Source organism: Lithobates pipiens, unplaced genomic scaffold (genome assembly GCF_037356315.1).
Source record: "Lithobates pipiens isolate NorthernLeopardFrog02 unplaced genomic scaffold, aLitPip1_a1.2 Scaffold_1, whole genome shotgun sequence".
Classification (NCBI taxonomy): domain Eukaryota; kingdom Metazoa; phylum Chordata; class Amphibia; order Anura; family Ranidae; genus Lithobates; species Lithobates pipiens.
The window spans coordinates 124,661,612-124,686,265 of NW_027507685.1; the positions used below are offsets into that span (position 1 = coordinate 124,661,612).

The 24,654-nt window shown below is 47.9% G+C and overlaps 1 protein-coding gene across 3 annotated transcripts in view; it reads right to left on the bottom strand.

The window, feature by feature from the left end:
- Positions 1-24,654, bottom strand: part of RNF208 (ring finger protein 208) — a 115,076-nt gene that overhangs the window by 55,744 nt on the left and 34,678 nt on the right. The window contains exon 1 of one of the 3 annotated variants that reach the window (XM_077476087.1): positions 13,691-13,710. The exons of the other annotated variants lie outside the window; for them this stretch is intronic. The gene's annotated coding sequence lies outside the window, so the exon portion shown is untranslated. Of the gene's footprint in view, positions 1-13,690; positions 13,711-24,654 lie in introns of those variants that run through there. 3 annotated transcript variants of the gene reach the window in all.

The window sequence follows — 24,654 nt, forward strand, 5'->3', positions numbered from 1 at the left end:
CAGCGTCATGATGGGTCAAATAATTGTCTGCTTATACAAGATTTTTGTTTCATGGCAGGTACCCTTTAATAAGTGTACATATAAAATAAATATAAAACTTCTACAGATAAATAATTTCAGAACTTTTCCCACCTTTAATGTGGCCTATTAACTGTACAACTCAATAAACATTTTCCTTGGGGGGTGGGGGAGTAAATTTAAAAGCTAAAAAAATGTGGTTGTATAAGTGTGCACACCCTTTAATAGCTGGTCATTAGTGATGGACGAACTTCCGACGGGACGTTTCGCGAACGCGAAACGCGAACGGACACAAACGTTCGCGAAAACGACCGTTCGCCGCGGGCTCCATTGACTTCAATGGGAGGCGAATTTCGCAAACCTTTAGGTCGAATTTGCGGCCACGGGGTAATTATTAGGGGGTAGCACGTAGTCCCACCACCTGGACAATAGCATAATACATGTATGAGGTGAATTTGGGATCGATAACTACAAGCATTTTTTTTTTATTTGGGAAATTGTTCTGACAATTCAGGACTATGGAGCTAATGAAGGCAATGGAGGAGAGGGAAGGTCAGGGACCAGGGTAGGCAAACAAGAGGGTGCAGGAGATACAGAGCACTGACAGCAGCACCGTAATACAGAGCACTGACATCAGCACCGTGACATACAGCGCTGACAGCAGCTCCGTGACATACAGCGCTGACAGCAGCTCCGTGACATACAGCGCTGACAGCAGCTCCGTGACATACAGCGCTGACAGCAGCTCCGTGACATACAGCGCTGACAGCAGCTCCGTGACATACAGCGCTGACAGCAGCACCGTGACATACAGCGCTGACAGCAGCTCCGTGACATACAGCGCTGACAGCAGCTCCGTGACATACAGCGCTGACAGCAGCTCCGTGACATACAGCACTGACAGCAGCTCCGTGACATACAGCGCTGACAGCAGCTCCGTGACATACAGCGCTGACAGCAGCACCGTGACATACAGCGCTGACAGCAGCTCCGTGACATACAGCGCTGACAGCAGCTCCGTGACATACAGCGCTGACAGCAGCTCCGTGACATACAGCGCTGACAGCAGCTCCGTGACATACAGCGCTGACAGCAGCTCCGTGACATACAGCGCTGACAGCAGCACCGTGACATACAGCGCTGACAGCAGCTCCGTGACATACAGCGCTGACAGCAGCTCCGTGACATACAGCGCTGACAGCAGCTCCGTGACATACAGCACTGACAGCAGCTCCGTGACATACAGCGCTGACAGCAGCTCCGTGACATACAGCGCTGACAGCAGCACCGTGACATACAGCGCTGACAGCAGCTCCGTGACATACAGCGCTGACAGCAGCTCCGTGACATACAGCGCTGACAGCAGCTCCGTGACATACAGCGCTGACAGCAGCTCCGTGACATACAGCGCTGACAGCAGCTCCGTGACATACAGCGCTGACAGCAGCTCCGTGACATACAGCGCTGACAGCAGCTCCGTGACATACAGCGCTGACAGCAGCTCCGTGACATACAGCACTGACAGCAGCTCCGTGACATACAGCGCTGACAGCAGCTCCGTGACATACAGCGCTGACAGCAGCACCGTGACATACAGCGCTGACAGCAGCTCCGTGACATACAGCGCTGACAGCAGCTCCGTGACATACAGCGCTGACAGCAGCTCCGTGACATACAGCGCTGACAGCAGCTCCGTGACATACAGCGCTGACAGCAGCTCCGTGACATACAGCGCTGACAGCAGCTCCGTGACATACAGCGCTGACATCAGCACCGTGACATACAGCGCTGACAGCAGCTCCGTGACATACAGCGCTGACAGCAGCTCCGTGACATACAGCGCTGACAGCAGCTCCGTGACATACAGCGCTGACAGCAGCTCCGTGACATACAGCGCTGACAGCAGCTCCGTGACATACAGCGCTGACAGCAGCACCGTGACATACAGCGCTGACAGCAGCTCCGTGACATACAGCGCTGACAGCAGCTCCGTGACATACAGCGCTGACAGCAGCTCCGTGACATACAGCACTGACAGCAGCTCCGTGACATACAGCGCTGACAGCAGCTCCGTGACATACAGCGCTGACAGCAGCACCGTGACATACAGCGCTGACAGCAGCTCCGTGACATACAGCGCTGACAGCAGCTCCGTGACATACAGCGCTGACAGCAGCTCCGTGACATACAGCGCTGACAGCAGCTCCGTGACATACAGCGCTGACAGCAGCTCCGTGACATACAGCGCTGACAGCAGCTCCGTGACATACAGCGCTGACAGCAGCTCCGTGACATACAGCGCTGACAGCAGCTCCGTGACATACAGCGCTGACAGCAGCTCCGTGACATACAGCGCTGACAGCAGCTCCGTGACATACAGCGCTGACAGCAGCACCGTAAGCAGCCCCAGGAGGAAGTCAGCACAGCACAGGGATGGTGTGATCCCCTCATAATAAGAACCCCCAGGAGGAAGTCAGCACAGCACAGGGATGGTGGGAGCCCCTCATAATAAGAACACCCAGGAGGAAGTCAGCACAGCACAGGGATGGTGGGAACCCCTCATAATAAGCAGCCCCAGTAGAAATATGACACCGCTCAACCTCTTCAAAGAGGAGGGTAGGGGCATATAGTACGGTGTGCTTTTTTGGGTCAGGGAAGTGAGCCAAATGAATTAAGAAGGTCTGTGTGCTTGATTCCAAAAATTGTTTATAGACATATACATGGTCTACTGATCACATGTGTTGAATTCCTCCGAGATCCATGCCTCATTCATTTTTAGAAATGTGAGGTAGTTAACACTGTGGTGAGCTAGGCGAGTACGCTTATCGGTCACAATCCCCCCTGCTGCGCTGAACGTCCTTTCGGACAGGACACTGGATGAGGGGCAAGCCAACAGTTCGATTGCAAATTGGGCAAGCTCTGGCCAGAGGTCAAGCCTGCCCACCCAGTAGTCTAGGGGTTCATCACTCCTCAGAGCGTCCACATCGGCCGTTAACCCAATGTAGTCGGACACCTGACGGTCTAGGCGTTCCCTGATGCTGGATCCGGATGACACCTGTCGATGGGTCGGCTGAAAGAATGACCTCATATCCGAAGTCACCAACACATCTTCAAACCGGCCTCTTCTTGCAGGCGCTGTTGGATTGGTACCCGCAAATCCTTCTCTGGGAGTGGGAATTGCTCCTCTGCCAGCGCACGCAAAAGCAGAATGCAGCATTTCTCGAAGCAAGGCCTGGAAGTGCTGCATTCTGACAGCCCTCTGCGACGGCGGTAACATTTCCGCCATTTTGTGTTTGTACCGGGGGTCTAAGTACGTTGCCACCCAGTACTGGTCCTTGACCCTCATGCTTTTTATACGGGGGTCCCTATTAAAACACTGGAGCATGAAGGCCCCCATTTGCACTAAAGTGGAAGCGGTGTGGTGGCCTGGCTCCTGCTCATCATCCAGGATAATGTCGTCCTCTTCATTCTCCTCTCCCCATCCTCGCACAACAGGGATCCCAGAAAGGTTTAAAGCATGCTCTTCTTGCTCCTGCTCATCCGCCCCGGCACCATCCTCCTCTGACTCCTCATCAGACTCCTGTTGTTGACTTGTCTCAGATAGAGTAGCCCCCCCTGGGAATTCATCCAGCATTGCGACTTCCTCATCTTCCCGCTCCTGCTCCTCCACAGCCTGATCAATGACACGACGCAATGCACGCTCCAGAAAGAAGGCATAAGGTACCATGTCACTGATGGCGCCATGGCTGCGACTGACCAGTTTGGTGATCTCCTCAAATGGCCGCAGAAGTCTGCATGTGTCGCGCATGAGCAGCCACTGGCGCGGTGAAAAAAAACCCAGCTCCCCAGAACCGTTTCTTTCGCAGAGTTCATACAGGTAGACGTTAACTGCACGTTTCTGCTGGAGCAGCCTATCAAGCATATAGAAGGTTGAGTTCCATCGCGTCGGGCAATCGCAAATAAGACGTCTGACCGGCAGATGGTGTCGCCGCTGAATGTCAGCAAGGCGAGCCATGGCCGTGTAAGATCTTCTGAAATGGGCCGAGATTTTCCTTGCCTGCCGCAAGATGTCCTGGACCCCAGGGTATTTGACAAGGAATCGCTGCACGACCAAGTTTAAGACGTGTGCCATGCACGGCACGTGCGTGATTTTGCCCTGTTTCAATGCGCTAAGCAGATTGGCACCGTTGTCACACACCACTTTACCAACTGTCAAATTGAGCGGTGTTAGCCACTCATCTGCCTGTGAACGCAAAGCTGAAAGGAGTGCCGGGCCAGTGTGGCTCTTTGCTTCCAGGCACAACAGACGCAGCACGGCATGGCAACGTCTCACCTGGCATGTGGAATAGGTTCTGGGGAGCTTGGGCGGTGCAGTGGAAGAGACGCTAGCAGCGGAAAAGGAGGAGGCAGCTGAGGAGGAGAGGGAGGAGGATGGAGTAGGAGGAGGAGAAGAAGAGTCAGGCCTGCATGCAATCCGTGGCGGTAAAACCAAATCTACACGGGTGCCACGGGTTACATGCTTGACGGCCGTCAGAAGGTTCACCCAGTGGGCAGTAAAACTGATATACCTTCCCTGCCCGTGTTTGCTAGACCACGTGTCTGTGGTCAGATGTATCTTGGCACCGACACTGTGTGCCAGAGATACATTCACTTGCCGCTGAACATGGCCATATAGCTCTGGGATGCCCTTCTCTGAGAAATACTTCCTTCCTGGGACCTTCCATTGTGGTGTTCCAATGGCCACAAATTTGCGAAAGGCCTCCGAGTCCACCAGTTTATATGGCAGTAGTTGGCGGGCTATGAGTTCTGACAAGCCAGCCGCCAACCGTTGGGCAAGAGGGTTATCCGGCGTCATCATTTTTTTACGCTCAAACATTAGGCCCACGGAAGCCTGCCTTTTTGCAGAAAAATGTGAGCTTGGCGTGATGGAAGGTGGAGTGGAGGACAATTGTGAGGAGAGAGGAGAAGGAGAAGTAGAAGACGAGGCTGGACGGTGAGAGCCTGCAGTGTGGCTTTGTGTGTTCCGTTGCTCCCACTGGGCTCGGTGATGGCTGCTCATGTGCCTTCTTAAGGCGGTCGTCCCTAGGTGAGTATTGGGCTTACCGCGACTAACGCGTTGACTGCAAAGATTGCAGATGGCAACGCTATTGTCAGCAGCGGACACGTTAAAAAAAGCCCACACTGCGGAGCCATGTGCCGGTGTCCTGGGAGCGCCAGATGTGACCGTACATGGTCGATGACTCGCTCCTGATACATTTGCAGTCTGCTTTGTCCCTGCTGTGCAATGTAAGTCATTGCTGCTTCTCCTCCCTATCTGCTGGTCCATATCTCCCTCTGAACTCCCCTCCTCTTCCTCTCTTGTGGGCACCCACGTGACATCACTAGACACGTCATCATCAACGTCACCTTCCCCACCGCTATAAGTAGAGTAGGCAGCAACACCGGGGACCAACCTCCTCCTTGGGCTGATCTGGGTACTGGCGTCAGACTGCTGAGTAGCGCTTGTTGCTACCTCCTCTTCCTGATCCAATACCAAGAGTGGCTGCGCATCAGAAATGTCCTCTTGATATGGATCGGAAAATAATTCCAGTGACTCAAGCGGAAGGTATGTGGTGGTGGTGGTGGTGGTCGTGTTGTTGGTGGTAGTGTCTTTGGGGGTGCACATAGCAGAGAGTGAAGAAGAGGGTGCAGATCGAGAGGATGAGGAGGGTGCAGAAGAGTAAGGCTGAGCGAGCCACTCAACCAAGTCTGGTGCATCCTTTAAAGTAATTGAACGCACCTTCTGCAACTTCCCACTTTGGCTCAAGCCTGTTGCTCCTGCCCTACCCCTACCACCCCTGCGGAAGGGCCTGCCTCTTCCTCTGCATGTCATTTTTTAAATGACCCTGTGACAAAACTCTTAGTCCCTATACCGCTGAAGGACTGCTGCAGTATAGGTGAGCGGTCAGCAGTGGTGCACGTCAACCCTATCTATTGTGGACCTATAGCGGTCCTTACAGAACAGCAGACTGTACCGCACTCAAGCCTATGTACCGTAGCACCCTATACCAAGTTACCAGTCCTTATAAGAACTTTTGTGGACCAAGCAGGTTGTGTATTAGTGTTTAGCAGACTGTACGTCAGTCCCTATACCGCTGAAGGACTGCTGCAGTATAGGGCAGCGGTCAGCAGTGGTGCACGTCAACCCTATCTATTGTGGACCGATAGCGGTCCTTACAGAACAGCAGACTGTACCGCACTCAAGCCTATGTACCGTAGCACCCTATACCAAGTTACCAGTCCTTATAAGAACTTTTGTGGACCAAGCAGGTTGTGTATTAGTGTTTAGCAGACTGTACGTCAGTCCCTATACCGCTGAAGGACTGCTGCAGTATAGGGCAGCGGTCAGCAGTGGTGCACGTCAACCCTATCTATTGTGGACCGATAGCGGTCCTTACAGAACAGCAGACTGTACCGCACTCAAGCCTATGTACCGTAGCACCCTATACCAAGTTACCAGTCCTTATAAGAACTTTTGTGGAACAAGCAGGTTGTGTGTTAGTGATTAGCAGACTGTACGTCAGTCCCTATACCAATGAAGGACTGCTGCAGTATAGGGCAGCGGTCAGCAGTAGTGCACGGCAACCCTATGTATTGTGGACCGATAGCGGTCCTTACAGAACAGCAGACTGTACTGCACTCAGGCCTATGTACCGTAGCACCCTATACCAAGTTACCAGTCCTTATAAGAACTTTTGTGGACCAAGCAGGTTGTGTGTTAGTGTTTAGCAGACTGTGCGTCAGTCCCTATACCGCTGAAGGACTGCTGCAGTATAGGGCAGCGGTCAGCAGTAGTGCACGGCAACCCTATGTATTGTGGACCGATAGCGGTCCTTACAGAACAGCAGACTGTAACGCACTCAGGCCTATGTACCGTAGCACCCTATACCAAGTTACCAGTCCTTATAAGAACTTTTGTGGACCAAGCAGGTTGTGTGTTAGTGATTAGCAGACTGTACGTCAGTCCCTATACCAATGAAGGACTGCTGCAGTATAGGGCAGCGGTCAGCAGTAGTGCACGGCAACCCTATGTATTGTGGACCGATAGCGGTCCTTACAGAACAGCAGACTGTAACGCACTCAGGCCTATGTACCGTAGCACCCTATACCAAGTTACCAGTCCTTATAAAAACTTTTGTGGACCAAGCAGGTTGTGTGTTAGTGTTTAGCAGACTGTGCGTCAGTCCCTATACCGCTGAAGGACTGCTGCAGTATAGGGCAGCGGTCAGCAGTGGTGCACGTCAACCCTATCTATTGTGGACCGATAGCGGTCCTTACAGAACAGCAGACTGTACCGCACTCAAGCCTATGTACCGTAGCACCCTATACCAAGTTACCAGTCCTTATAAGAACTTTTGTGGACCAAGCAGGTTGTGTATTAGTGTTTAGCAGACTGTACGTCAGTCCCTATACCGCTGAAGGACTGCTGCAGTATAGGGCAGCGGTCAGCAGTGGTGCACGTCAACCCTATGTATTGTGGACCGATAGCGGTCCTTACAGAACAGCAGACTGTAACGCACTCAGGCCTATGTACCGTAGCACCCTATACCAAGTTACCAGTCCTTATAAGAACTTTTGTGGACCAAGCAGGTTGTGTGTTAGTGATTAGCAGACTGTACGTCAGTCCCTATACCAATGAAGGACTGCTGCAGTATAGGGCAGCGGTCAGCAGTAGTGCACGGCAACCCTATGTATTGTGGACCGATAGCGGTCCTTACAGAACAGCAGACTGTACTGCACTCAGGCCTATGTACCGTAGCACCCTATACCAAGTTACCAGTCCTTATAAAAACTTTTGTGGACCAAGCAGGTTGTGTGTTAGTGTTTAGCAGACTGTGCGTCAGTCCCTATACCGCTGAAGGACTGCTGCAGTATAGGGCAGCGGTCAGCAGTAGTGCACGGCAACCCTATGTATTGTGGACCGATAGCGGTCCTTACAGAACAGCAGACTGTAACGCACTCAGGCCTATGTACCGTAGCACCCTATACCAAGTTACCAGTCCTTATAAGAACTTTTGTGGACCAAGCAGGTTGTGTGTTAGTGATTAGCAGACTGTACGTCAGTCCCTATACCAATGAAGGACTGCTGCAGTATAGGGCAGCGGTCAGCAGTAGTGCACGGCAACCCTATGTATTGTGGACCGATAGCGGTCCTTACAGAACAGCAGACTGTACCGCACCCAAGCCTATGTACCGTAGCACCCTAGACAGACCAAGTTACCAGTCCTGATAAAGAGCTTTGTGGAACAAGTGAGTTGTGAATGATTAGCAGACTGCAGCAGAAGGGCAGCAGTCAAGTATAATATTCTTTCTATATTTGGAAGAAAGAATATTATACGTGTACAAGCCTATTACCGTACCACTGATACCAGTCCTGAAAAGAACCTTTGTGGAACTAATAGTAACAGCAAGTCTTTAAAATTATCCTCACTGCCTGACACACTGCTTCCTGCCTGTCCCTATACAAATTGGCAAAAAAGAGTAGGCTGGAACGATTAGCTGGAACAGCTCTTTTGTGGACCTGATAGTAACAGCTAATGATGATGATGATGATGATGATGAAGAAAGACTAATCTGGCTGAGCTGTCCCTAAAATAGCAGCATACAGCGCTCTGTCCCTTTATCTAAACTGACAAAAGAAACTCAGGCTGCTGACCTAACACCTATACCAGTCCTGAAAAGAACTTTTGTGTACCAAATAGCTAGCGTTTTCTCTGTCCCTACTCCACACAGGATCCTTTCCCTACAGTGACAGAAGAAAGAATGTAAAATGGCCACCGGATCGGGTGTATTTATAGGTTAGGGGGAATGTCCAAGTGTCCATGAGCTGTCATGTCTCAATTGGTTGTCCTGTAACACATGATAAACGTGTCACGAAAGGTTAAAGTTCTTGTATACATTAAACACGTAAGTCCGCCGGGGCGAACGACGGAAAAAGGCGTTCGAACCCGCGGACGGCGAAAGTCGGAAATTCGCCGCGAAACGACCGCCGGGCGAACCGTTCGGCCATCACTACTGGTCATGTACCTGAGTTCAGAATTAAGCAATCACATTCAAGCTCACGTTAAATAGTAGACAGTACACAACTGCCTTCATTTAAAGTGCCTCTGATCAATCTCAAAGTTCAGCTGTTCTAGTAAGTCTTTCCTGACATTTTCTTAGTCGCATCCTCTGGTCCACAGAGAGCCTTTAAAGCATCAGAAGAAATCTCCTTGTTAAAAGGTATCAGAAGAAATCTCATTGTTAAAAGGTATCAGTCAGGAGAAGGGTACAAAAGAAATTCCAAGGCATTAGATATACCATGGAACACAGTGAAGACAGTCATCATCAAGTGGAGAAAATATGTCACAACAGTCACATTACCAAGCACTGGACGTCCCTCCAAAATAATGAAAGACGAGAAGAAAACTGGTCAGGGAGGCTGGCAGGAGAACTAGAGCAACAGCTGCAGGAATATCTGGCAAGTACTGGCTGTGTGGTACATGTGACAATGATCTCCCGTATTCTTCATATGTCTGGTCTATGGGGTAGAGTGGCAAGACGGGAGCCATTTCTTAAGAAGAAAAACATCCAAGCCTGATAAAATTTAGCAAAGACGCATCTGATGTCTCCCAAAAGCATGTGGGAAAATGAGAAATGTTCTGATGAAACAAAGGTTGAACTTTTTGGCCAGAATTCCAAAAGATATGTTTGGCACATAAACAACACTGCACATCACCAAAAGAAAATCATACCCACTATGAAGCATGGTGGTGGCAGCATCATGGTTTGGGGCTGTTTTTCTTCAGATGGAACAGGGGCCTTAGTCAAGGTTGAGGGAATTATGAACAATTCCAAATACCAGTCAATATTGGCACAAAACCTTCAGGCTTCTGTAGAAAGCTGAACATGAAGAGGAACTTCATCTTTCAGCATGTCAACGACCCAAAGCCAACATCCAAATCAACAAAGAAATGGCTTCACCAGAAGAAGATTAAAGTTCTGGAATGTCCGAGCTAGAGCTCAGACCTGAATCCGATTGAAAATCTGTGGGGTGATCTGAAGAGGGCTGTGCACAGGAGATCCACTCGCAATCTGACAGATTTGGAGTGTTTTTGCAAAAAAGAGTGGGCAAATATTGCAAGTCAAGATGTGCCATGCTAATAGACTCATACCCAAAAAGACTGAGGGCTGTATTAAAATCAAAAGGTGCTTCAACAAAGTATTAGTTTAAGGGTGTGCACACTTATGCAACCATATTATTATATTTTTTTACTTCCCTCCACCTAAAATATTTTGGTTTGTTTTACAGTTTATAGGTCACATTAAAGGTGGAAAAAGTTCTGAAATTATTTATCTTTGTCTCCTTTTTTTACATCACAGAAACCTGACATTTTAACAGGGGTGCGTAGACTTTTTATATCCATTGTATAGTAATTAAAGGGGTTAAACCCTCGTGTTTTTTCACCTTAATGCATCCTATGCATTAGGTGAAAAAACTTCTGTCAGTGACCGACCCCCCAGCCCCCCCCCCCTCCGTTGTACTCACCTGAGCCCCATAATTCCCACACCAGAGATGCGCTCTTCTCCTCTGCCTGTTGTCTGAGCTCTTGATTGGATAGATTGATAACAGTACAGTCATTGGCTCCTGCTTCTGTCAATCAAATTCAATGACGTGGGTGCCGGGGGACGGGGCCGATTTTGGTATTCTACGTCTATGGACGTAAATACTGGACTCGGGAGCATGCCCGCAAGGTAACCCCCCGAGACAGCGCTTCTCCTAGGGGGTTATACGATGCAAGGAGGAACTACCAGCACTGCCGGGGGACCCCAGAAGTCGAAGATCGGGGCCACTTTGCGCAAAAAAAACAAAAAAACAAAGCTTTACAGTCACTTTAAGTGTATGTAAATTCAAAAAAATGAACATATTCCTTCCACTAGCAGGGTGGATGGAGGAATCCTTGGGATATTGTATGGATATACAGCAGGACTCTCCGATGTTGGAAAACACTGAGCAGCAGCCAAGGCCAATTGGCTACAGCCGCTGATCGACAACAGTTTTCCAACATTCCTGTTCTTCAGAAGTTGATAAAATGATCAACTCATGTCAAAAAGGGTACACAAAATTTGATCCACTTATGGTTCAAATATCAGCCGGTTCAGCAGGAGCCAGCCAAGATTCAAACCATGTATGGACAGGCTGAATATACCCAAGTTGATCAATCAATCAAGTTGGGTACAACTAGCCTGTCGGAATTTACATGTTATTATTGCTAGCGGCTGTTATAACCACTAGCAATAATCACTGTGTTTTCCTGGCAGGGATGGCTTCCCCCATCCCCCTGATGGGAGAACACAATGGCTCAGTGGAAGGGATTTCCCCATCAACTCTTGACTGTGATTGCAGGAAAGAATATTGCTCCGTCTATGGCTAGCCTTAGTCAGAAATTCAGAGCTTTCTTGTGTCCTTTGCACACTTTATGTGTTATCTCAATGAGGGTAATTAGTCCCCCCAGTTATTTTCCAAGATTACAGAACAATTAGTCCCTATGTAGTGGAAATGAGGACACTAGAAGGGGGTCAGCACTTGGAAGTTGGGTGACAGGAGGAGAAAGTAGAAAGATGTACTTCATAATCTAATCAGTAGGTGGGAGGTGGGGCAGTGACAAAGATGTGCTGCTTATTGGCATTGGAGAATAGTGAGGTCTCCTGAATAATAGGACAATAGGATAAGCTGAATTACAAATCCTTTGGCATATTTGGATACCGACTTGTATTTAGCTGCTTTAATTAGATGTACCATTACAATACAAGGAGACATCAAAGAAGACAGCCTCAGACACTATTGGAGTTGTGGGTTAGTCACCCTGAAAACACCCAGATGTAGGACACAGAGCCCTGCCTCTTCAATCTTTCACAGAGGCATACTGGTGGGATTGAAGACACAATTTTTATATGCTAGGCAGCACACCCACGAGTTGAAATTACAATGATGGCACTCAGTGGCCATGGAGACTGACACCACGGGGACTGGAACCTCCAGTGGGCCTGTAGTAATTTCAAAGGCACCAGATGCTGGAATGAGCGTTCTAGGACCCAGTGCCAGGAAATAGGCTGGTGCACCAGACCCCTTAATTTACCTTTTTTTTTGAAAAAAAAAAATTATTGAGTTTTACAGCTTTAAACACAACAACATTGGGAGACTACAATAGAATTCATTGTAATCTGGCCAAGCAGGCCCGTGCAACAAAACACACATGCTCCGAAATTTCTAATGAAAACCCCCTCCACCCCCACCAAACCAAACCCAAATTGGTCTCCCACCCAATCCTGAAGCCCCATCAGACTGGAGCGTTAAAGCTAGATAATTCAATTCCAATATCAAGTGCATAGTAGCTGGATACAAAGAGCAAGATTTCTCCTTGTGGGATTTTAAATGCCTAGATGGTGATAAATCACCAATAAACAATATGCGTATTATATACAAAAATAGAAATGTATTATACTATATGTAGTTCGAAAAATGACAAACAATAACTAATTACTGAGAAAAACTTGGCTAATGCAGTTACACATCAACATGGCACAATGGCTGAATGCTGTGAGGGGTCCTAAGACACCGCGTAGTAGAGATGGAGTGTAGGCTCCACACCCAATGCGTTTCAGAAATTGCTTGCTTCTTCAGGGGTGTATCAATGGATGAAAGAACTCATACTAAAAATGCAAATTAATACATTTTTAAACAGATACAGCATTTCAACATGAGTTGATATGCTGTATCTGTTTAAAAATGTATTCATATTGTACATAGGGATGTTGGCCTACCTGTAGTCCTCTCTACCTCAACTTTTGTCCATAGTAGCTGGATGGCCCACAGATCACCAGGTCTGTATATGTCACATACACCTGAGCCAATAATTGCAAAAGTTAACTCTGATACCTTCAAATTAGAGGACCTTAGTTTTAAACTATCAATCATTAGCCCCTGTCCAGCCCGCCACACAAGAGTAAATCTACTAACGATTGTATTCCTCATTCTACAACCACCCTACAGAGGAGGAGACCATCCATGCCTGCCAGACCTTCATAAATTTCTTTTTACAACCCCTGGAGATTAACCAATCCCTTCCAGAAGGACACAGTAGAAGGAGTCAGCTTTTTCCAATTAGCAGAATAGCCTTGCGGGCATGAAATATAAAACATTAAGAAGGGTTGTGTGTGCATTAGTCAGGACCACAGCATCCACTAAACCTAGAAGACACACTCAGATGGACTGCGGAATCGGAATGGTAAGGATATCAGTTATGCATTTTCAGGACCCCCTTCCAGAAAGCACAATTGGCTTGGCAATTCCAAAAGATATGTTCTCCCTGAATTTACCTTAAATCCCAGGACAGTCTCACACAAACTGGAAGCCTTACGAGATATGCAAGTTTGTTTTCTCCTTATCAGTCATAAATCATGCAGCCCTAGGAAACTAGGTGACACACTGTATATACCATCCAAATACTGTATATATTTTTCAGCATTGTAGTTTTTTTCTTGACATAGGCTTTTTGCTGTATTGCAGCCATTTTCTTTGCCAACCATCCCAGAGCAGAGTGGTTCCACAGAAAAAAGGCAAATATCATACTGTTTCATTTATACACCTTACCTTTTCAATCTGTGGAATGTTCTTACTGCCAGCAAGAAGATTGTGTTCACATTCTTGACCGGAGTGACCCATCTCCCTCGCCAGGAGGAGTTAGCACGCTTTATATTGGGCCGTATCCTCCCACATGGGCAGACATTCCTCTTTTTATTGATAAGCGATGTTGTAAATAAGAATGCTGACAGATAAAAATCACCCATGAGCATCTTGACCTCCAGGAATGTTTGGGGAGAGCAGACCAAATATCTGTGCAATAAAAAATATATTTAAAGTCTAGCTCCACCTTTACTGGTAAAAAAATAAAAGAGATCCCACACTGAGTTCAGATTCCTTACATATCCTGTATTTCTACATTATTTAATACGAAATACACATAAATACTTAGTTATCTTCAGGTTGGGAATACATTTCTCTCAGGCCGCGTACACACGCGGGGACTGTTCGCCCAACTTTGTCCGTCAAACAGTTTCGGCAAACAGTCCGCTCAAAATTAGCATGGACGGACATGGCCACACACGACGAACGAACAGTTTGCTGAAACCGTGCGCGATGACGTGAACGGCACGTACGACGGGACGAAAAATACGACGTCCTATACACTGCATTATAACTTTCGGCGTGTAAATCCTTTCTGAGCATGCGCGGAACTTAGTTTGACGAACAAGCCTACACACGAGGGGACTGTTCGCTGAAACAAAGTTTCAGCGGACAGTTTTTCGGAATTTCCGAAAAACCTTGTTCAGCGGACTGTTCGCTGAAACTGTCCGCTGAAAGCCCACACACGGGCGGACTGTCCGCCGAAACACTGTTCAGCGGACAAAGTTGGGCGAACAGTCCCCGCGTGTGTACGCGGCCTCACTTGCTACCTTGTATTTTGTTAAAAGCGTATGTATAATCCAAATTTTTTCTTTTAGTTTTGGATAGAATGGTGGTGGTGACCATTGTCACTGAAACAGAAATGGGAAATCCAAAAGTTTACAGATTTCCCCAGAACAGAAATAGAGGGCAAATGGGGACAACTGTCCAGTAGGAGCATTCCCCTCGACCTTGTAGACATATCCTCTCACTTCCTGTTTCATCTCCATGACAGAAAGTGAAATTCCCCCCAATGGGACACAGATAGGAAAAAATTTATTGACAGGGATTTTTACTCTTTTTGATGCTATCCAAAACTGGAAAAAGTTTTGGGAGTCCATACACTTTAAATATACAATTTAAAGTGTATCGTGATATCTGTTCATTAAATGCAAAAAAACAACCTATTGATGTGTCAGAATTTCAATGCTATCCTGTGTCCAGTGCACATTTCTTGTGGGCGAGATTTAATACTTGAACAACAGACAGCTGGGAAGGGCTCCCAAACACTTAGTTTGTAGCCCTGCCCTTCGGTGCGTATTCCGTACCCCGAGTGCAACAAAGTTTTGGTCCTTGTGCTCAACTTGCTACACTCACAGGGTCTTCCCCTGTTGAGGGACCAGTTGACACAAATTCTGATCAAAATTGTGGCATCAACAATTTAGACCTTGAAAAAGTTCTATTGGATCCTGAACCGTCAGATGTCAGCATTGGAGCCAACTCATCTCTTGGTGTATCTGGCTCTTATATCCATGAAAAACTTAAAACTTTCTGCTTCCAGACTTTGACTTTTCAGCGTTGGAGTTGCCATACTCTTCCCCTCTGCGTGAGAGTCCTAAACATAGGCGTGCGCAGAGCGTGTGCCTAGGCACACCCTAATCACCCTGTGTGATGCAGATTTCCCTTGCTGATAGTGCACCAAAGCCCCTAAACAGGGCTCCTAAAAGAATTTAAAAGAAATAAATAAAAATAAAAACCCACTGACACCATCCACTGCCCAACTGAAACCAACCTCTGCACTACTGACAAGTACCCTGCTCTACTAACACTGTCCATGTTTTATTATATTTGAGGTGCACATCCTAATGCAATAGGCTGCGCACACCTATGGTCCTGGGGTAGCCTCTTGGTAGATTTCCTCAAGATGTCAGGAGTGTGTAGCGCACTTCTTTCCAGCATCCTGGTCTTGGCTGTGACATTCTCCTTGTCGGTCTGCAAGGTGATTGATGTGGCCAGTCTCTGGGTGGAGACCAAACCTGATTTAAGCCAGCCAAGCCTGCAGTCTCATGTGTGATATTGCATTTGTTACACATGTTCCAAGCTGCTTGTATGTCTGCCCTGTTGTGCTAGATTGGACTTCCTCGTTGATCTCAAATCGGATATTGACTATTCTGAACCCTGCCTGGCTTGTACCTGGACTGTCAATTTACCGCTCTGCCTATCTGCCTACCGCAAGTACCTGTTTTGCTCAGTTCGCACCTGCCTTGGCATGGTAGCCATCCACTATAGCATTGTGTATAAGTCCTGGGGGCAACCGAGTACAGGTAGGCTTGCTTGCCTTATGGGAAAGGGGCTGCTATAGGTTAAGAACACAGAAGCCAGCTATAGTGTCTGATCACCTGCGTTAGGGTTAAGAGTGACACAAGCCAGTTCTGTATGCCCAAAACCTCACCACTCAACATCCTATGATCATTGGACAAATTGGTTCTGTCTCTGAACAAGTTAATTCTTTTAACACCAAGGAACAGGTTGTCTCTTGCCTGGTGGCTCTGGGAATCCAGTTTTGGAGTAGGAGAAATCCTCCTAATCACTTAAGATCCTCACAATATATGCCAGCCTGACAGGTAGGAAAGGAGTCCTAAACACCTTATTAGGATGGGAAACCACAAGAATGGGATAAATGGAGGACATTCCAGTGACAATCATAGCTATGGACTGGCCAGACAGACGAAGACTCTTCAGGATCTTCTGTCCAAAAGACCAGTTTACCATGCTTCTTTACGGTTGCTGGCTGTAACGACATGGCTGCGTAATCCCTGGTCTTGAGGGGCAGAGGCCTCTCTGAATTGGTGATTCCCACATGTTAAAAGTCACAATGTCCACAAGGTCTTCCTTCACACATGGAAGACATACATGCCCATGTGAGGAAAGAAGCATACTCAAGAAGGCAGCACAGTGGTGTAGTGGATACCACTTTCACCAACAGCAATAGGGTCACTGGTTCAAATCCCGACCACGACACCATCTGTCTGAAGTTTCTCTCTGTGCCTGTGTGGGTTTCCTCCAGGTACTCCAGTTTCCTCCCACACTCCAAAGACATGCTGGTAGGTTAATTAGACCTTGTCTAAAAAAAATAAAATAATTGGCCTTAATATGTGTGTATATGTATGTCAATGTTGTATGTGTTTGTAAGCATGTCAGGACCTTACAGGGTAAAGGACCACGCAACGGCCAGACGTGAGGCCAGGTTTGCTGCTTTTACTTGTTTTTCTTTCTTTGGTCAGTGTTTTTATCGTAGCCAGTGTTCTGCCCAGCATTTTTTCTGTCATAGCAGCATTTTCTGTCATAGCATTCTGTCCAGTATTTTCGGTCATAGCGTTCTGTCCAGCATTTCGATAATAGAGTTCTGTCCAAACTTTTTCTGTCATAACGTTTCTGTCCAGCATTTTCTGTCATAGCGTTCTCTCCAGCATTTTCTGTCATGGCGTTCTGTCCAGCATTTCAGTCATAGCGTTCTTTCCAGCATTTCTGTCATAGCGTTCTGTTCAGCATTTCGGCCACAGCAGGTTTGTCATAGCGTTTCTGCCCTGGCATGTCTGTCATAGAGTTTCTGCCCCGTCATGTCTGTCATAGTGTTCTGCCCGGCATGTCTATCATAGCGTTCTGCCCAAGCAGTTCTGCCATAGCGTTCTGCCCAGCAGGTCTGTTTTAGCATTCTGCCCCAGGACTTCTGTCATAGCGTTCTGCCCCAGGATTGCTGTCATAGCGTTTCTGCCCCAGGGTTGCTGTCATAACGTTTCGGCCCAGCATTTCTGCCAGTGTTCCACCCCAGCATGCTGCCCAGCATTTCTGTCAGCATCTGCCCCAGGGTTTCTGTTATAGCGTTTTCTGGCCCAGGATTTCTGCCATAAGCGTTCTGCCCCAGTATTTCCATTTTCAGCCCCCCGGCATTTTTGTCTTGGCGTTTTGTCATAGTGTTCTGCCCCGGCATGTCTGTCATAGCCTTCTGCCCCGGCGTTCGGTCATAGCGCTCTGCCCCAGCATGTCTGTCATAGCGTTTTTGACCAGCATTTTGGTCTTTGCATTCTGCCACAGCATTTCTGTCTGTGCGTCTCTGCCCCAGAATTTCTGTCTGTGTGACTCTGCCCCAGCATTTCTGTCATTGCGTCTCTGCCCCAGCATTTCTGTCATTGCGTCTCTGCCCCAGCACTTCTGTCATTGCGTCTCTGCCCCAGCATTTCTGTCATTGCATACATTTCTGTCATAGTGTTCTTCCCTAGCATTTTCTGGCTCGGCATTCAGTCTCAGTATTCTGGCTCAGCGTTCAGTCTTAGCACTTCTGTCATTGCGTTTCTACCACAGGATTTCTGTCATTGCATTTCTGTCTCAGCGTTCATCCTCAGCGTGTTTCAGTCATTACATTTCTGGCCAGGATTTCTGCCATTGCATTGCTGTCTCAGATTTTCTGTCATAGCATTTCTGCCCCAGGATTTCTGTCATTGCAATTCTGCCTCTTATCTGTCTTATGCCCCATACACACGTTCCGATTATAGTAAGACAGATCATTCACATTTTGTTGCATACAACTAAGATCGAATACAACAGTGCAAAATGTGTGTAAGATTTTTGTCGTACGATTCTGGAAAAATCTTCCACTGTGCGTAGCTACGTATTTTAAATGATGTCAAATACATGTGACCCACGTCCTCCTGGTTTATTTTCGTGTTTCCGAACATGCATGGCGTTTGTCAAACGACTTTTATCGGACACATACTGTACTGATTACACGATTGTCGTACGATGGGCTGTCTTTCGACCAAAGTTTTCCTATTTGTCCCTTCGGATTTGGTTGCACAGACTGTCGTGATCGGCTGTCGAAAGCTGTGAACTAATGATCAGATTAGCGAATGATCTGTCCGAAAGCGAATTTTGTGGTCCCATAATCGGAATGTGTGTACGGGGCATTAGTGTTGCTGTCATTGCGTTTCTGCCCCTGGATTTCTGTCACTACATTCTGCATCAGCATTAAGCATTTATATAATGGCGTTTTTCTGTCCCAGGATTTCTGTCATTACGTTTCTGCCCCAGCATTCAGTTTCAACGTTTCTGTCTTAGCGTTTCTGTCATAGCATTTCTGTTATAGCGTTGCTGCCCAGCATTTCTGTCATAGCGTTTCAGTCTCGGTGTTCAGCCTCAGAGTTTCAGAGGAGTGTTGTTCACTTATGGCATACTCTGGTAGTTTTTTCATCTTCGTTGATTGTCATGTCTCATCGTACCTGTGATCATGTTTGTACCTGGGTCAGTTAGCTAGGGCTCACACGTCAGGATATGTCACATCTACAGATCCATATGGCTGAGGATTCATTTGTTAATTGATTGTTGTCCACAATCTTCTCGCCTGTATACCATACGTCATACGATGCATGTTCATTCACCACACCTATACGACTACCCACCACGGTCTGTGGGTACACTAGCCCTGAGTTACCTGTCTCTGCGCTGCAGGTTACTCAGGCTCATTTACCACTTACACGAGGGTGGGGGGGGGGTCCATCTTCAGGTTCATTTACGCGCAGTGGTCTTGACATTTCTACTCATGTTCTCATTCGTAGACAGGCACAGAGGGGTGTTGTTGTTCTCATGTCTGGTTGTCTGTCATTTCTCTAGTTTGTGTTTTCAGGTTGGGCCGTCTTGGCATCCATACCGATATCAACCATGCTTGCACTCATCAACCATGCTTGCCCGTTGTTGGGGGCTAGTTGATTGGCGCTGATGTCGTTTTGCCACTGTGCAACAGTCGTCAATTTTTCTTCATTTGACGTCCTGTTGCGTAGAGGCCCTGGTTACCGCCCAGGGATGTGTAGTCTCTCCCAGGGTGTGTGCTAAGCCACGTCCCCTTGACAGTCCTTGGGTGGCAGGTGGCATGATTCTGGATTCCACTCTCGCTCTGATCTTGTCTAGCATGTTGCCTGGAGTACTGCTCAGGGACGTCAGTCCAGTTGCCTTTTCCGATCCCCAGCCTGTTCCAGGTAGGGGAGGCTTCAGTAACTTTGGTATGTCTGTAGCTTGCCATGGGACTTATTTCCCCGGGATGGAGTCTGGCCCTCCTTTCTCGGTTCAGGATTCAGACTCGGTTGTTAGGTCTCAGGCTGAAGCACGACCCAATCGTATCCGCTGGGACACGAGTCCTTTGTCTGTCATGGTTTCTCCACGTTTGATGGTTTATTGCCATGGCGCATGGGCCTTATCCACTTACTCCATCACATCCGTCAGGTATCCAGCATTTCGCACTCCTGTCAGTGGTCTTTTTGCACTCACCCTCTCACTTCCCCATACCAAGTATGGGTAGGCCAGGGATTGGGGGGGTATGTCACTGAGCTATTTCACTGGTGTCTGTTTGAAGTATTTTGATCTTCTCGGTCATCATTTGCAGGGGTTTCTCGGGCCAGGCCTTACTCCTTTCCCCCCACGTATCCTCCCATTTCACAAGCAGTTCATTCTTATGTCTGGGTTGTCTCGGGCATCAGGCTCATCCAATCTTTCACGGGATGTTCAGTTGGGTCCTGGGTAGTTTTGCAGGTTCTATAGGGGGTTCCTTCTCATCACCAAGTCAGGTGGGTTTCTCTTGTCACAGCGGACACTTACCGGACACTTGCGGGATACTTACTGTAGCCATCTGGGCGCACACTGTTATACGTGTTGGCTCATTACCTTCCCTTCTTCACCTAAATTTGTGCCTTTTTGCCCTCTTTTCAGGCATACTGACCATCTAGGCCAAGGCACACCTCAGGCCTTGGTTCTTAGGAATATTGCATTTCCTACTTGAAGACTCTGACTACAAATAAAATGATTGCTTACAAACAAGAGTGCCCCCACAGCACTACAGATTATGCATTTAGCAAACAACATAGACAAGCACTACCATCCATTTATGTCTTACATGCTTAGCTTGCGTGATGATGTCACATCACCTAACCCTACTATCACTTGCCAGATTTCACCTGGAGTAATTTATCAGTACTTGCAGGGTCTTTAAGGGGATAAATCACTGGGCAATGTTCATGTGTTGCAGAGATGCACATGTTTTTTATTGTGTCTGTGTAGTGGAGTCCTTCTTTACCCACCATGTTCAGTGATGGGTACAGGCTCCTTTATTCCATTTTCCCTCAAATGACTGGTCTCCCATAATCCTACAACCCCCAGCACTTGTAGACATACCCAGGGAATATAGTAAACTTCCTTGATTCACTTTTGTCATTTTTGAGAGACTGCGCTTGAAGAGACAGAGGTGACTGGGCATGAGATTCAGCATTTTATCTGGTGTGTGGGCAACCAGTTTCAGCACAATAGCACACAGCTTTGGGAGAAGACAAAGTCACTACAAAGGGCACTGTTCAATTGACTCCAGGGTGCTGAGCTTGGGTGGTCCTGCACCTACAGACATCTATATGGGTGTCCAGACCACAGACTCTTAATGACTCTTGTCTGTGGAACAAGTACGAGGAACCCTCCAGCCCGCCACCTAGACAGTATACATCTATGTGGGAGAGGTGTTGCATCATGAGAAAGGTAAGTAGTGGTGTGTACTTTACTGTTCTTATAGTTTCACTGACTGTCTTACTGTACTGTGTTACCACCTAGTGCCCTTAGTGGAAAACTGCTCCTAGGCAGCTCTTGTTATTGTAATAGTTGCATTACCTGCTATTATTTTTTCTTTGCTTATTGCATATTGCTTATTGCATAACCCCATTACCATCCTGCTTGCACTGTCAATTGATCTTGCATTTGTTCAATAAACTTAAAGCTGCACGTTGCTGTTTATTTGTTTATTTGCGGTACGGCACTGTGTTATTTTTTAATTGACAATTGCACAGTCATGCGACGTTGTAACCAAACAGAATTGATGTCCTTTTTTTCCCACAAATAGAACTTTCTTTTGGTGGTATTCGATCACCTCTGCGGTCTTTATTTTTTGCGCTATAATCAAAAAAAGAGCAACAATTTTGAAATCAAAACAATATTTTTTACTTCATTACTTCTTCATCAATTTAGGCCAATTTGTATTCTGCTACATACATTTTAGTAAAAAAATCCCAATTAGCGTATTGGTTTGTGCAAAGGTTATCACGTCTACAAACTATGGGATAGATTTAGGGACTTTTATTTATTTTCTTACTAGTAATGGCAGTGATCAGCAATTTTTCGTGGGACTGTGACATTGCGGCAGACAAATTGTACACTAATGCCGCGCACACACGATCAAACAATCGGGTGGAAAAGTCCGGAAAACTCAAGTCCGCCGATCAATCCCCCCGTGTGTAGCCTCCGGACTTTTTTTACCCGAAAGTACGGTGGACTTAGAAAGTAGTTTTGCACTCCAATCTTCCCGCCGGACTCGCATTTTGGCGGACAATCCGGCCGTGTGTATGCCAGTCCGCCGTACTTTTGAAATGAACGGTCTTTTCCCGCCCGGAGAAAAGTCCGCTCATTTTGAGCACGTCTCCAGGTAGGCGGGGCCCGCGAAGGAGACGTCGCTGGCCCCGTCACCTGGTATGGACTTAAAGAGGAACCCCAACGCCGAAAAAATCTGCGTGGGGGTCCCCCCCAGGTCCACATCAGACCCTTGTCCGAGCACGCTACCCGGCCGGCCAGGAAAGGGGGGGGATGAGCGAGCGCCCTCCCCCTCCTGAGCCGTGCCAGGCCGCATGCCCTCAACAAAGCACCTTGTCCCCATGTTGACGAGGACAAGGGCCTCTTCCCGACAACCCTGGCCGTTGATTGTCGGGGTCTGCGGGCGGGGGGCTTATCGGAATCCGGGAGCCCCCTTTAATAAGGGGGCCCCCGGATACCGGCCCCCCACCCTATGTGAATGAGTATGGGGTACAATGTACCCCTACCCATTCACCTGTGAAAAAAAGTACAAAAAAAACACAACACAGGGTTAAAATAGTTTATTGCACATCTCCGGGGGTCTTCCGTCTTCGGGGGTCTTCTCCGGGCCACCGCCTGTAAAAGAGCTAGAAGAAGGCGTGGTGGCCCGGCAGAAGAACCGAAGAGGGGGACAAGACCCCCGAAGTCGGAAGAAGAGGCCGGCGGCGAGGAAGAAAGCCGGGCTCCTCCGCTAGTAAAAGAGCTAGCAGAAGATAGTGGAGGAGTCCGGCGAGAAGACTCCCAAAGACGGAAGACCCCCGGAGCTGTGCAATAAACTATTTTAACCCTGTGTTGTGTTTTTTTTGTACTTTTTTTCACAGGTGAATGGGTAGGGGTACATTGTACCCCATACTCATTCACATAGGGTGGGGGGCCCCCTTATTAACCACTTCAATACAGGGCACTTTCACCCCCTTCCTTCCCAGCCCAATTTTCAGCTTTCAGCGCTCTAGCGCTTTCAGTGACAATTGCGCGGTCATGCTACACTGTACCCAAATGAAATTGTTATCATTTTGTTCGCACAAATAGAGCTTTATTTTGGTGTTATTTATTCACGACTCCGTTTTTTTTTTTTTGCGATATAAGCGCAAAAAAAGCGGAAATTTGGGAAAAAAACAATATTTTCTTTTTTCTATTTGAAAAGAAATCCAATAAAATCAAATTTTGTCATAAATTTAAGCCAAAATGTATTCTGCTACATGTTTTTGGTAAAAAAAATTCCGTTAAGTGTATAATAATTGGTTTGTGTGATCACGGACATATGTACGCAAATGATCATGTACATATGTGTGCAGGTGATCACGTACATATGTGTGCAGATAATCATTGGGACATGTGATTTTAGTGGGACATATGTGGGGGACATGTTTTTATTATTAGGGACATGTGTTTTTATTATTTGGGGACATGTATGTTTTGGGGACATGTGTGTTTTGGGGACATATGTGGGGACTGTGTTTTCACTGTGTGGTGTGTTGTGTGTTTACACTACACTGATGATCAGTGAGTAAAAAGCTGTGAAAAGCAGCCCATACTCACTGATCATCAGCCGGCTGCAGCGTTCTGCTCTCCTCTTCTCAGCGGTGACTTCCGTGTGAGGAGAGGAGAGCCGATTGCCTAGCAACCGGCTGTTTGTTTACATCACATGACGGCCGTGATTGGACACGGCCGTCATGTGATCAGGAGGGCCAATCACAGAGCCCTCCTGCCGATCTGAGATGTGCCGTGTCCGGGTGACACGAGCACATCGGGATCGCGCCGCTGCGCGGGCGCGCGCGCGCGCGATCCCGCTGCTCCTGAATGACGTTCCTGAACGTCCTATCAGGAGCAGGCGGCTCCCACCCGCCGTATATATACATTGGCCGGGTGGGAAGTGGTTAAAGACCCCGACAACCAACGGCCAGGGTTGTCGGGAAGAGGCCCTTGTCCTCATCAACATGGGGACAAGGTGCTTTGGGGTGGGGGAGCGGCCCCCCCTTCCCCAAGGCACCTCCCCATTTTGAGGGCACGCAGCCTGGTACAGCTCAGGAGGGGGGGGAGCTCACTTGTCCCCCCCTTTCCTGGCCGGCCGGGTAGCGTGCTCGGACAAGGGTCTGATGTGGACCTGGGGGTGACCCCCACGCTGTTTTTTTTGGCGTTGGGGTTCCCCTTTAAGTCCATACCAGGTGGCGGGGCCAGCGACGTCTCCTTCGTGGGCCCCGCCTACCTGGAGACGCGCTCAAAATGAGCGGAATTTTCTCCGGGTGTGTGGGCGAGTCCGTTCATTTCAAAAGTACGGCGGATAGTCCGGCGGACTTAGTACGCCGTATTAGTCCTCTGAAAAAGTGCCGTGTGTGGGCAAGCAGCCCATTCGGAAAGTCCGGCGGGAAGTCCGCCGGATAGTCCGCTACGTGTGTACGCGGCATAAGTGACACTTTTTGGGGACCAGTGACACCAACACAGTTATCAGTGCTAAAAAAAAG